A 14552-nucleotide genomic window follows, 5' to 3' on the forward strand; every position below is an offset into this window, starting at 1 on the left:
GAACCAAAACTAATTAGTACCCAGTACCCATGGATGCCACAGTGATTAATGTGGATCCCTCTTTCATGGGTACAGTTGGGCATATATGTATTGATCAAGTTATTGGCTACAAGGGACTGTGCTGAAGTGTTTGACAGGCTGCAGTCTCTTTGATCTGTACATATAACTCAGTCTCAATGTCATGTGGACCTAGGCATTTACTGAAAAATTACCGAAGTTCTAGAAGCATCTAGATATTTTGAGAAGGTTTTGGAAAGGGCGTTAACTCCATTCTTGTGAATACCTGTCAAGTTTCTGTCACAGCACCAGAAATAACCAGTCTAAGGATATAGTTACATGACTATGTCTCTACAGCAGTGGCTTTAAAGGTTTTGGTATCTTCTGTATTTCCTGATCATTCGTCACATTCAGTCTGACACAGATATTCCAGTGGTCATTGTTTTCGTTCAATAGATTTCAGAGTTCAGCCATTCCGTTGCCTTATATTGCTTGCTATTTTTTTGGAGACACCTCAGTAGAAACCCCCTTTTTCTGTACAGTGTAATTACTGAAGCACATAAAGTGGTTATAGCAGGAATTTATCACTTTCAGGTGGAAATACTCCCAGCCAAATAAAAGATAGAGTAGGAATGCCAGAAGCAATTTATAACAGGCTCGCTGACATTTTATGTTGAGAAGCTCTACCACTGAATCAGCATCAAGTCATAAATCTCTGTAAACGTGATTAAAGCAAGCAAGTTAGTCTTTGAGGGGACACTGTCATAAAAGAAAGCCGCGATGCAAAGCAGCAAAATTCTGTTGACAAAAATCACCCAAAACAGCTGTCAGTAAAATTTACAAACAGCTTGTTTTAAATTCTGTTGAATTCCAGCAGCTGTCTGTTTGCACATAAAATGTTCATTTAGGAAATGAGCATTGGCCCTAGTTGGAGTTCCATTGTGTTTCGAAATTCCGTAATCATTTTCATCAAAATGCATGCAGTACTTTAAATTTCTTTCAAAGGACAAATGACAGGCAGCCGGTCCACAGTCATGCGCCGCCTGGTGACATTTTGGTCGCGGGTGGAGCGTACCTATGAAGGTGGTCCCTTACGATTATGATGGAGCTGAGCCAGTCCTGTTGCCCAGGGACATTGTAACTGCTGTGAAGTAGCAATGCATTGCTAGTGTGTTGGTGACAGTGGTGCAACGCCTACCGTGCTGCCGGTCATGAAAGTGTGGCACGTACAATTATGTACAGTGTATGATACTTGATAATGACAATAAATAACAACGTTCCTGGTTTATGCATTTACTACCCTCTTCTTTTTATCATTACTTCCGAGTGTGCTCTCTCCACCTACAAAGGATGTGCTGTCAAACAGTGTGCCGCGCTATGCCGGCGGCAGCCCCATCCATCGTGTGTTTACTGTGTCTCTTGATTGCCTCATTTTCTCTTGTGCTTGATTTAATTTCACGCTGTTGTATACATTTAGTGTAGCCTAAGTGTGCCGTGTTTATGAAGGCCACAGGGGCGCACAGCAATGCCCCAGGGCTTCATTCACTCACCACGCACGCCCTGAGCACCCAGGGCAACTTCCAGGCCTGCGGGCTCTCTTCATGGCAACTGCCGGCCACGGGTGTCCCACTTCTTCTCTCTTATACCGTATTTTCTCTCTTAAACCATACTGTACCTTTCCGATATTTATACATGTTTAGATATACACATAGTTACCATGGTGGTACAGTTGCCTACAGTATTTAGGACAGTAACATACTGTGTAGATGTGTAGCCCAGGAGTAGTAGGTTACTCCATACAGCCACGGGGTGTAGTCTGCTAGACCATCTAGGTGTGTGGAAGTGTACTCCATGCTCACACAAGAACAAAACTGCCTAACTGTGGGGTTGGGGCGTTGGAAGATGGACTGTTTTTAACCTTATGTTAAGCACTCTCAACCTTGTGTTAACACATTCTAGGAATCCTAGTGGGGGGGAGCGGGGGCTGGCCTGCCCAGGTGTATTGGGTGCTTCATTTGCATGTGAATAAGGGTTTGTTATCTTTTGGCTTCAAGGTCTCTTCCCGTAAAAAGCAAGAGACAAAGCTAGGGTGTATGTTTGCAGTAATGGCATCTCAAGGAAATAATTTACTTAAATCCACTTGTGACCTGGGGGTACCAATCTGCAAAGAAATGGGACTGCATCCAGAGATCTGGAGCATTTGCTACATTGCAAAACTCCCCTTCACTCCAAGCAGTGTGTGCTTGTAGTTTCATTGTGTTGCACCGATCCCGGCAGGCTGAGAGACGGCACCTAACGATGTTCTTCTCAGAATGGGCCCCCATCGTGGACGAGCTCATGACTGTATTGAAGTATGCCTTATTCACCATATGTGTTCAATAACAGGGAAATCAATGAGAAAAATATATTCCATTAGTTTTAAATGTCCAGAAAACAGTCTATAAATCCAGATTTGTCCAAGAATATTAATAAAAATGTTACAGAACCACTTACATTTATCTCTCCATTTGACAGAAGAGGAAAATGGGCATTATGTTCAATAACTATCCCAAGGACACACCGCTTATAAGTGCAGAGCAAAGAAATAGATCCAGTTCTGCTTGACTTCAAAGCCCAAGTTTTTGCCCTGCCCAGTTTGGCTCAGAAGTTAGAGCATCGGCCTGAGGTACAGAGAGACCCAGGGTAAGTTCCCGCTAAGGGCATGTACCTCAGTTGCAGTTTGTCCCCGGCCCTGGTTGGGTCATGCAGGAGGCAGCTACTCGATGTGTCCCTTTCATGTCAATATTTCTCTCTCTCTCTTCCTCTCTCTCCCTCCCACTCTATCTGAACAATAACAACAACAACAAAAAACCAAGTTTTAAGCACCTACATAACCTAGTTTCAAGTTCAACTTCGAGGGACATTGTTTAAGGCCAAATGAGTTGAAATACCAGAGAGTGCACCAATTTTCTGCACAATTATGAATTGTAAGATTACAGAAGAAGTTTAAGCTGAGGTCTCTCCCCTCAGAGAATTTACTGTCTGGTTACAGACAAGACTAATGCAAGAAACAATACAAATAGTATGAGACAAATTATAATCAACTGTTCCATTGTGTGACGCATATGTAAGAATCACAAAGGCCAGGGGAGAGAATGCTTAAAATCGCCTAATGAAGAATAGAGTGATCATGAGAATCTTTGTGGGAGAAGGGGAAGGGGAGTCCAGTCTTGGAGCGAGAGGTTTGAAAGGGTAGGATGATTACTTCAGATGGGCAAAATTACATGAACACGGAGAAGCAGTTTGACTAGATCAAAGATACTGAATTGAAGGTGTTAGATATTAGATTGAAATGACTGCTTTTGTAGGTCAAAAATGGCTGGATAAGAGCATTTCATCTGACTCAACCTGGTACATATTAGTGGTTACAGATAGTTCAGAGCTGAATGAAATAAGGAACTCCTAGGATTTGGGGAGGAATCCGTGAAAAGGCACTTTCTGAGAGGGGAGCTGGCAGACATCAACAAATAAATGGCTGAAATGATTATCTGCTCATTTATGCCCCCTAAGGGAGATTTGGAAATAAGTTGCTTAAATATTCAAAGGAAAACTCCAGAAGGACCAAAGCAAATTGAATAAAATTAAAAAACAAAAGCATTTTTTTTTAACTTGCCCTTTTCAGGGCAATTTGAGCCTGAGCATAAAAATTAAGTCACGTTATTAAATAGTAACAATACATTTATGTAGCTTTGGCATCTACCAGTGGTGTGTGGTATGTGGCCCTGTACAAGCTGTGTGCCACAAGAGCTGATATTAAATTTGTAGGAATTTTACTAGCTGTTAAATGTAGCCATTATGAGAAACCATATTATTTAAACTTAGAATTAAAAAATATATTTCTTAAAGTAGAGGTAATTAATATTCAAACGGTTACTTTCCAAATATTTCATTACATTTTCTTAGCTATCCTCTTCATGTGATATACATTTTACTACATTTTTAAACATATATCCTCATCATGTGATTTACATTAAAAAATATTTTTTTAATGTGGTGGAAATGCATTTCTTTCCAACTCTATATTCAGTAACATCCCCCAAGTGGCTTGAAATCAGCCAGCGAGAGTATTTATACAATGGATATTGGCCAAAGCTATGAGGTAGGGCTTGATAGATTGTTTTCTTGGTTTGTTTGCTTTTTTCAGACTTAGATGAAGATATTAACAATACAGATAAATAAGTTATGTCTATAGCTCTTGTATTGTGAATAGGGGTAAAAAGGTTGATGAATTATTCTTCTGGTATTCAAAACTAATTCAGCAAACAATTCATTCACATCATTGACAGACAAGTTTCACTTTTGTCTTGTTCATTAACATGAATATCAGTCAACGGATGTTGGAATTACGCTCAGAAAGCAAGTTGCTCAACATTTATCAGCCAGTCACTGCATCTACTCGTGTCAGATGCTGTCTCCCTGCCTGCCCCACTGCGGGAATCTCCAGGCTGTATTGCACATTGACTCCCAAACGCAGTACCGTCGGGTGCTGCATCCAGATTGTCCGTCTCCTCTGCTCCTGAGCCCGTGCTGTTTCCTACTGCCTCGGCTCAGAAGCCTGGCGTTCCCCAAACTCGAGATCTGCACTCCTTTGGGGCCCCCCAACCTCTCACAATCAAAACTGCTGTAGCTGCTGCCTTTGGAAGGTACTCCATGTCAACACCACTCTACTCAAACAGGGAGACCTTTTCCCTAATTTGTACCTATGCAACTAATTGAGTGCCTTCAGTATCTGTCAGAAATGTTGTAGGAAATGGACTCTTTCAGTTTTGGTGTGATTTTTACATTCACTTCATGAGGGGCTGGTTAGAGAAACTTTTCCTATCTTATTTTACCTTCTTTATGTTTTCCTAGCAGGTATCACTAGCTAACACATTATGTATTTAACTTATTCATCTCATGTATCAGCTATATTTATGGAAAGCATGCTTCAAGAGAGCAAAGATTTTTGTCTGCGCATTACTATGTCCCCAGCACTCAGAATAGCACCAGGGCTGTAGTAGATATTCACATAAATGAATGAATGCATGAATGCATGAACGAATGAATGAAGACAAAGTGACAGATATTATTCTGTGGTCAGAATCACATTGGCCCTTTGATGCTGAGAACGTTATTTCTGGACTAAACTTTCTCTGCATTCTCTTTACTTGGGATAAGTCACTCACCTGGAGATTTTTAATTTATTTGCACCTTCCAAGTTCTCTGTGACTAATTCTCTTCCTTGGTGTGTACTGCTTAGATTCCCCTCCCCCAAAGCTGTGTAACTGAGTGTAAAGGTGATGCTACTTCATGTCTCAACAGTTACATCTCTTCTGTGCAAGTGAAGTAGCTGTACACATTATTGCTCACTGATCACGGCCAGAGCACCTCATTATGTGGCCAGAGGAAAGTAAGGTGGGGCTGGCAGTCCAGGACTGTGGGTGATTAGGAAAGTATGAAACTGGGCTCAGATTGCTGAGATTTTGGTTTGGAATTGAATCTTTTGTTTGCTCTCAGCAGGGCGGGGTAAGAAAAGCTTCTGATGTTGTTTTGTTTTAATGTCTGCTACTTCCTGCCCCCTAAGAAGAAACAATTTTGCTACCAGAACAAGATGGGCAAAGGCCGTAGTTTCTTTTTCACTCTCAACCTGTCCAAACAGCCCCTGAAACGTAGGTTTACCCTCCCAGAAGCAAGAAATGACAGTCCTCCTGGGAAAAATGTATCACCTGAAATGTTTACTGATCATATTATCTTCTCAATAGAGTTCTATTTTCACACTCAGTGACTTGATGTCAAAAATTTTCACATCTTTCTGGTTATTGTTTTAGGTGAACGTGGGTGCAGGGAGAGCAGTAATTACTAAAACCCAGAGAAAACAGGAAAAGGAAGAAGACCCTTTGTTTTCCAGCTATTTTTAATGGTTAAGAGTATTTAAAACCAAAAGGAGAAATATACTATATTTTTTATTGACTTTATTGGGGTGATATTGGTTAATAAAATTATGCAGGTTTCAAGAATATAATTCTACAATACTTCATCTGTATATTGTATTGTGTGTTCATCACTCCGAGTCAAGTCTCCTTTCATCACCATTTATGAGAGATATACTTTAAGTGTATACATATTTTTTAAAAAATATATTAACATCAAATTTTTTGGAAGGGATCAAGAAGGGGTAGGCAGGAGGATGGGATAACTATTAACAATTAATGGGCAGAAACAACAAACAAATAAAATAGGGCAGTATTCTTGGAGCTATAAGATGTATGTTCAAGCCCTGGAACTCTCATTGGCTAGCTTTTTGACCTTGGTTAAGCCATTTAACACATCCTTCCTGTTACCCTCATGTGTCAAGTGGTTCTTGAGAGCTTATTATACGCCAGTCACTATCTTAGGTGCTGGGTGAAGAAGGCCAACTGAGTCTTTCCTTGTAGAGTTTACAATCTGTACTTACCTTTTCTTAACTCTAAAATGGGGAAAATAATAATTGCCTTCTCCTAGTATTTCTGTGAGGATCCGGTGAGAATACCTTAAGTGAAAGCAATTTGTAAACTGTGTATGTGAGAGATAATTATTGTACTTCTCTTTGTCCAAACTCGAAATATGAGGAACTCAGCCAACCGCACATTTGTTAAAATTAAAACAAAATTATTAACTTTAGCTGTCAGTGCACAATTGCCTCTGTAGGAGAAAATTCCTCCTTTAAAATAACCTATCAAGGTTTTGTGTAGCTCCCATTATGATCAATAGACAATGCAGCTTGATTTGAAATTTCTCCTCTACGTTTCATTTCCAAGTAGGAATTAAATTTCCTTTCTGAAATTATAGGGTGCCGGAGTAAAGGGTTGACGCACTAGGTGAGATTCACAGAATCTAACTCATTCTCTCCCAGTACCTGAACCACAGACAATAAAAAAAAAAAACACAACTCTGTAATTTAAGTAGACATATCCTCAGATTTCAAGTAATTATTTATTATATAACACTAAAAAAATGCATATCTAAAGATAATTTTTTAAAATATTGAATTAAATAGCAATTTAATCGGCTCACTCAAAGAATAAATTTAATATCAAATCAAACAGAATCATAGCCCTATATTTCCTCTATTCTCATTTATATACTGTATGTCTTTAAATACAATGACAGAACTAACATGTTCACTGTTCAAGACATCTTGACAAGTTCAGCTCTGCTGTTTTATAATTATTCAAAAATTGTTAAGCATCACTTGAAGTTTTGTATTTCAATTATTATTTGTTGACAAGTATATTATTTTGAAGTAGTGGTAATACCAATATTAAACGGTATCTTATCCATTGGTCTTCTAAATAAAATTGCCATTAACCTTTGAAAACAAAGGATACCAATACAAACCTCATAAGACAATAAAATAGAAAAATACAGCATCTTCTGTTTTATAAACTGAAGTATGTGTGCAGTCTTCATCGATAAATCAGTAGTTGTATGCATTTCTCTGTTGTGCTTGACTTAAATTTACAACCAAGTGAGCATAAACTACTATACATTACAATTAGGATCAAAAGTCTATGACTATAACAGTACATACATACAAATATATAATTGTAGTAGGATTTAAAGTTAAACTGACTTATTCAAGGTTAAGAAAGAGCTTTTCTGCAGACAATTGGACATTCTGAAGTTCAAACAACTGGTTCATGCAAGTGCGAAGAATGAACAGATCACTAAATTTGGTTTATGCAATGCCATTGTTGCCTTCATAAGGCAAATGCATTTTCAAATCAATTTGTAATGTGACAGAAAGCCAGTAAAATAGTTTCAGTAGTAAGTATGATATACTGTGATAGTTTAGTTCTATGCAAACATGAATCAGGACCTCCATATCCCGTCAAGGCAACAAAGACTCCAACCTTGCTAAGAAAGTAATATGAATTTCAAACAATGCACTTCTTAAAAGAAAAACTTTAGGTGAAAAATAGTGCCAAGCTTTTTCAAAGAGAAGTACAATTACATTCCAAGTAGATTGTACTGCAGCCTCTGTATTTTAAACTAGCTTCCCGTGTTATCTTCTTCTTCATGTACTACTTAGTACAAATGGTCTATTAAAATGCCTAGAAAAAATTTTGAATAAAAATATAGTACTCATTATTTTACAAGGTTTGATATGGTTTTTAATATAGTAAAAGTTTAAAATGTTCATGTTTGTGAAAATCAATATTTTAATTCACTAATTGAAGTATAAAGAACAACTATAAAATTATGAAGTTATTTTAAAAATAATAAATCTTTTTTATTGTTTTTCAACATGATTTTAGAAGGAATGACCACTCCTTTTGACAATATATCGCTAAAATTCTGCATAAACAAAATAAAGAATATTACTAAACAAGCTTTTAGTTTATAATCCCATCAATTAAGTACATTCCACTTAATAACTATTTAAATGAAGTATAAAATTCTATATAAAGCATGTTTTTGTAAGAAATAATCATTTCACATTTTTAAAATACTTACCTGAGAATATATTTTCTTTAGAGAGAGAGAGCAACATCCATGTTTGAGAGAGAAGCATCAATCAGTTACCTCCCTAATGTTCCCCAACCAGAGACTGAACCCGCAACCTAAGTATGTGCCCTGACCAGGAATTGAACCCACAACCTTTTGGTGTATGGGATGATGTTCCAACTAACTGAGCCTCCTGGACAGGGCATTATTTCACTTTTATATTTGTAGTTACATCACTGGTAAAAATGTCTAAGACACGCTATTAAGGTCAATTATAGGGTATCCAAAAAAGATAATTTGCAAATATATATATATCCCCTAACCTAACTTACCGAAAGTTTAAACTTGATACTTACTCCTATTATGCATCTATACTAGAACCAGGGTGACCAACAGATCAAGTACAAATTACCTGTAGTTCATCAGGCTGTACCAGCAGGGTAGGTACTAGTATTTTTTAATCCTCACTTGCACAGATAGTCACGGCTGCATCATAATGAGCAAGGCAGTTGAGTCATATCCTTTTTCAATTATTCCAGCTGGGAAGAGACTGAAATTTTATTTTGGCTATGATATTCTGTGGTGCTTAGAATGAACAACAACAGAAGCAAAAATACATTGAATAGGAAGAGAATGAAAGTGAAGAATCCAGAATGAAAGGGAAGCATATGTAAGAGAGATTTCCACACAAGAATGCCCTCCTTCTGAGATTTTGCATATTGCACCTGCTCATGTGTTAAAACTTGATTTTCATGTAGAAAAAAGTTGTGGGGGTCCAGCCAGTGTGGCTCAGTGGTTGAGCGTCGCCGGTTCGATTGCTGGTCAGGACATATGCCCAGGTTATGGGCTCAGTACCCAGTGGGGGCATGCAGGAGGAGGCCAATCAATGTTCTCTCTCATTGATGTTTCTATATCTCTCTCCCTCTCTCTTCCTCTCTCTCTAAAATCAATAAGGGGGGTGGATATCATAGTTAAAAAAAAAGTTGTGGGGGGTCAGAAAAGTGTTTAGAAAAATCTCTAAAATGTATCCATTTACCAGGTGATAAATAAAGCCATTCAAAAACATGGTCCCTGATAGCCAGGACCTCCAAGGAGAAAGTAGTGAGGAAAAGAGGGACAAGCGCCTTAGGGAACACAAACATTTAGGAGACAAGAGAAGCAAGTGGATCCAGGAGGTTAAAAAGAAAAAGGCATAGAGAGGATATTATTTAAGTTTGAAAAACCTTATTTTGAAAAAGAGTTTCGGATTCTAAATGACTAAGCTGGGCACAGGGAGGAGGAGACTGGAAATGTAACTGATCACATACTTGTTTTAAAAAGACTCCTGCAGCGCTGGCAGAGGTCAAGGGTTGAGAAATGAGGAAAAGTCATAGGATGCGGAAATTCCATCCCCAAAGGATGATGCTTTCCAGAGAAAGTGCCATTCCTCTCTCCCAAAGGTGGCTGCTCTTTCATCTTTTGCAGAATATTGAAATGAAGTGGCTAGAGCTCATTATTCCTTTTTCAGTTTTTCTCCAGAAGGTTCCCATTTGGTCCTGGGGAGAATCCACTTGAAGTGGATCCTCTTAAGCCTGGGGCCCAAATTTCATAATATTTACTAAAGAAAGAGAATAAAAAAAGAGAGAGAAGGAGTAGAAAGAAGAAGAGAAAGATGAAAGATATTTGATGGGTATTTAACTTGAAAATAGAAATAAAATTGTGAAAATAAATGATTATACTTAGCATTTAGGTTCCAACTGCAATTATGTGTTTGTTTTTAGAATGAACAAAAGATTGTTACTCAGGGGATCCAAAATGAGGCAGAGTGAATGGAAGCTACACAGACCGTCTCCCAGAACCAAACTGAAATTACAACTATAACACAGACAAATCAACAGGAAAAAGCAATAGAAAAGCAGCTTGCGAGGACCATATAACCAGGGACACTGACTTGATCCTGGTAGGATTGCGGAGGCGCGAGACGGGGGCTGGGATCCCAGAGACAACAGCAGCCTTAGCTGGGAGCAGCGCCCTTGGGTTAATGTCCCAAGTGGCTCCACAGCGCAGAGCCGGGACAAAGGCTAAAAAAGCCACAGCCACTCACCTTGGGCTCCAGCAGAGGGAGGGCAGACTGGACTGGAACTGTGTGGGGACACTCAGGATTTGGAGGGCACTCAGAGCTTTTGCTGAGTTGCTGCCACGCAGGACAGTGGCCATCTTGCTCCTTCCCAGGGCTCTGGGAAGAGGCAGCAGCCCCTCCCTCAGAGATGCAAACCCACCCTGTGGGCCATTGAAATGCTAATTGAGGGTCCTTAACAACCAACATCTGCCCCACCCTCGGGAAATCCCCTTATGCTGAGCACCTGAGGGAGTTTTTAAATCAACTGACATCCCAAAACTCTTCAAGTAACCTCAACTGCTAGCCTCCAGGCAAAAAGCTACAGGATAACAGTACCTTTCCTGGGCTGGCAACTTTAACCAGGAAAGTAAGACTTGAGAGTGCTGTTTAACATGGGTCCTCCCACGCTCATCTAAACCCAGAGGAGGGAGTCACAAACAACAGAACACCAACACCACAGGGAAAACTTCACATGTTCCAAAGCCCACAATGATAGCCAAAATGGTGAAACACAGAAACAGAAGCCAAATGAAAGAACAAGAGCCCTCCACCGAAGATTAAATCAATGTGGAGCAGTTAGGCAAGTTAACAGAGCTAAAATTCAGAGCCATGATCTTGAGGAAGATCAACAGCATGAGTAAGGACATAGAGATGCTAAAAATAAACCAATTGGAAATTAAAAACCACCAAGAAGAGATAAAAAATGACATATCAGAAATGAAAAGCACATTGGAAGGTCTAAAAAGCAGAGTAGAGGAAGCTGAGGACTGGATCAGCGAATTAGAAGACAGGGTAGAAAAAGTCAACCAATCAGAAAACCAAAAGTAAAAAACAGGAAGACAGCTTAAGAGAACTGTGGGACAACTGGAAACGTAATAATATTCACATCATAGGAGTCCCCGAAGAAGAAGAAAATGAGCAAGGGTTAGAGAATATATTCAAAGAAATAGTGACAGAAAACAACCCTAATTAGGTGAAGGAAGAAGGCATTCAAGTTCAAGAAGCACAGAGAGCCCCAAGTAAGAAGAACCCAAAAAGGCCCACACCAAGACACATAGTAATTAAAATGCCAAAAGTTAAAGACAAAGAGAGAATCCTAAAAGCAGCAAGAGATAAGCAACAGGTTACCTACAAAGGAAACCCCATAAGACTCTCAGCTGACTTCTCACAAGAAACACTACAGGCCAGAAGGGAATGGCATGAAGTAATCAAGGTCATGAAAAACAAGGATCTGAATCCAAGATTACTCTACCCAGCAAGGCTATCATTCAAAATAGAAGGTCAAATAAAGAGCTTCCCAGACAAAAAAAAAAAAAAAAAGGCTAAGGGAATATATTAACACCAAACCAGCACTGCAAGAAATGTTAAAAGGACTACTGTAATTAGTAGAAGAAATAGGAAGAAAAATATAACCACACTAAACAAAAATGGCAATAAATAAGTACATATCAATAATCACCTTAAATGTAAATGGACTGAATACTCCAATAAAAAGACAGAGTAGCTGATTGGATAAGAAACATGACTCATCTATATGTTGATTACAAGAGACCCACCTCACAACAAAAGACTCACATAGGTTGAAAGTGAAGGGATAGAAAAAAATTTTCCAAGCAAATGGAAAGCAAAAAAAAGCTAGAGTAGCAATACTCATATCTGATGAAATAGATTTCAAAATGAAGGCCATAACTAGACACAAAGAAGGCCACTACATAATATTGAAAAAAATCTATTCAACAGGAAGATATAACCTTGATAAACATATATGTACCCAATATAGGAGCACCAAAATATATTTAAAATCTTCTGGAGGACTTCCAAGGAGAAATCGACAGCAATACAATCATAGCAAGAGACTTCAACACCCCGCTGACATCACTGGCTAGATCCTCTAGACAAAAAATTAGCAAGGAAACAGAGACTCTAAATGAAGCACTACACCAAATGGATTTCATAGATATCTACAGAGAAGTACACCCCAAAACTACAGAATTCACTTTCTTCTCAAGTGCACATGGGACATTCTCAAAGATAGACCACATGATAGGACACAAACTAAATCTCTACAAGTTCAAGAAGATTGAAATCATATCAAGCATCTTCTCAGATCACAAAGGCATGAAACTGGAAATCAATTGCAACAAGAATATGCAAAGACATTTGAACACATGGAGGCTAAATAGCATGCTATTAAACAATGAATGGGTTACCGAATGAAATCAAGGAAGAAATTAAAAACTTCCTGGAATCCAGTGAAAATGAACACACAACAAAACAAAATCTATGGGATGCAGCAAAAGCATTTCTGTGAGGGAAGTTCATAGCACTACAGGCCTACCTCAAATAAGAAAAATTTCTAATTGACTGTCTAATCTCACAACTTAAAGAATTAGAAAGCAAACAAAAAGAAAACCCCAGAGCAAGTAGAAGGAAGGAAATAGTAAAAATCAGAGCAGAAATAAACAACATAGAGACCAAAAAACAATTCAAAGGATCAATGAAACAAAGAGCTGGATTTTCAAAAAGATAAACAAGATTGATGGACCCTTAGCTACACTCACCAAGAAACAAAGAGAGAGAAGCCAAATACACAAAATCAGAAATGAAAGAGGAGAAGTAACAACCAACACCACAGAAATACAAAAGATCGTTAACAGCTACTATGAATAACTATATGGCAACAAATTTGACAATCTAAGTGAAGTGGACAAATTTCTAGAAACACACAGTCTTCCAAAACTGGACCGGGAAGAGATAGAAAACTTGAACAGACCAATAACAACTAAGGAAATTGAAGAGGTAATCAAGACTCTTCCCGCAAACAAAAGCCCAGGCCCAGATGGCTTCACAGGGGAGTTTTACCAAACATTCAAAAAAGAACTGACACCCATTCTCCTCAAACGATTTCAAAAAATTCAAGAAGAAGGAAGACTTCCAAACTTGTTCTATGAGGCCAGCATAATTCTAATTCCAAAACCAGAGAAAGACACTACAAAGAAATGAAACTACAGTCCAATATCCCTGATGAACATAGCCGCCACAATCCTGAACAAAATACTAGCAAATCGGATCCAGCAATACATCAAAAAATTATTCACCATGACCAACAGGGATTCATTCCAGGGATGCAAGGCTGGTACAATATTCGCAAATCAATAAATGTGATACACCACATAAACAAAATGAAGAATAAAAACCACATGATCATATCAATAGATGCTGAAAAAGCATTCGACAAAATCCAGCATTCATTTCTGATAAAAATGCTCAGCAATGTGGGAATAGAAGGATCATATCTCGACATAATAAAGGCCATATATGAAAGACCTACAGCGTACAGCATACTCAATAGGCAGAAACTAAAAACATTTCCATTAAGATCAGGAACAAGACAGGGATGTCCACTTTCGCCACTCTTATTTAACATAGTACTGGAAGTCTTAGCCACAGCAATCAGACATGAGGAAAAAATAAAAGGGATCCAAATTGGAAAGGAGGAAGTGAAACTGTCATTATTTGCAGATGACATGATATTACACATAGAAAACCCTAAAGACTCCATCAAAAATTTACTAGACTTAATAAATGAATTTGGCAAAGTAGCAGGATACAAAATTAACGTCAAGAAATCAACGGCATTCGTGTACACCAATGATGAACTCACAGAAAGAGAAATTAAGAAAACAATCCCATTTACCATCGCAGCAAAAAAATTAAGATACCTAGGAATAAACTTAACGAAAGAAGTAAAGGACCTATTTGCAGAAAACTACAGGACATTGAAAAAAGACATAGAGAAAGATATAAAAAAGTGGAAGTACATACCTTGTTCATGGATTGGAAGAATTAACATCATTAAAATGTCCATACTGCCCTGGCCGGTTTGGCTCAGCGGTTGGAGCGTCAGCCTGCGGTACAGAGAGACCCGGGTTCGGTTCCCGCTAAGGGCATG

The sequence above is a fragment of the Molossus molossus genome, unplaced genomic scaffold (assembly GCF_014108415.1).
Source record: "Molossus molossus isolate mMolMol1 unplaced genomic scaffold, mMolMol1.p scaffold_m16_p_11, whole genome shotgun sequence".
In the NCBI taxonomy this organism is placed as follows: Eukaryota; Metazoa; Chordata; class Mammalia; order Chiroptera; family Molossidae; genus Molossus; species Molossus molossus.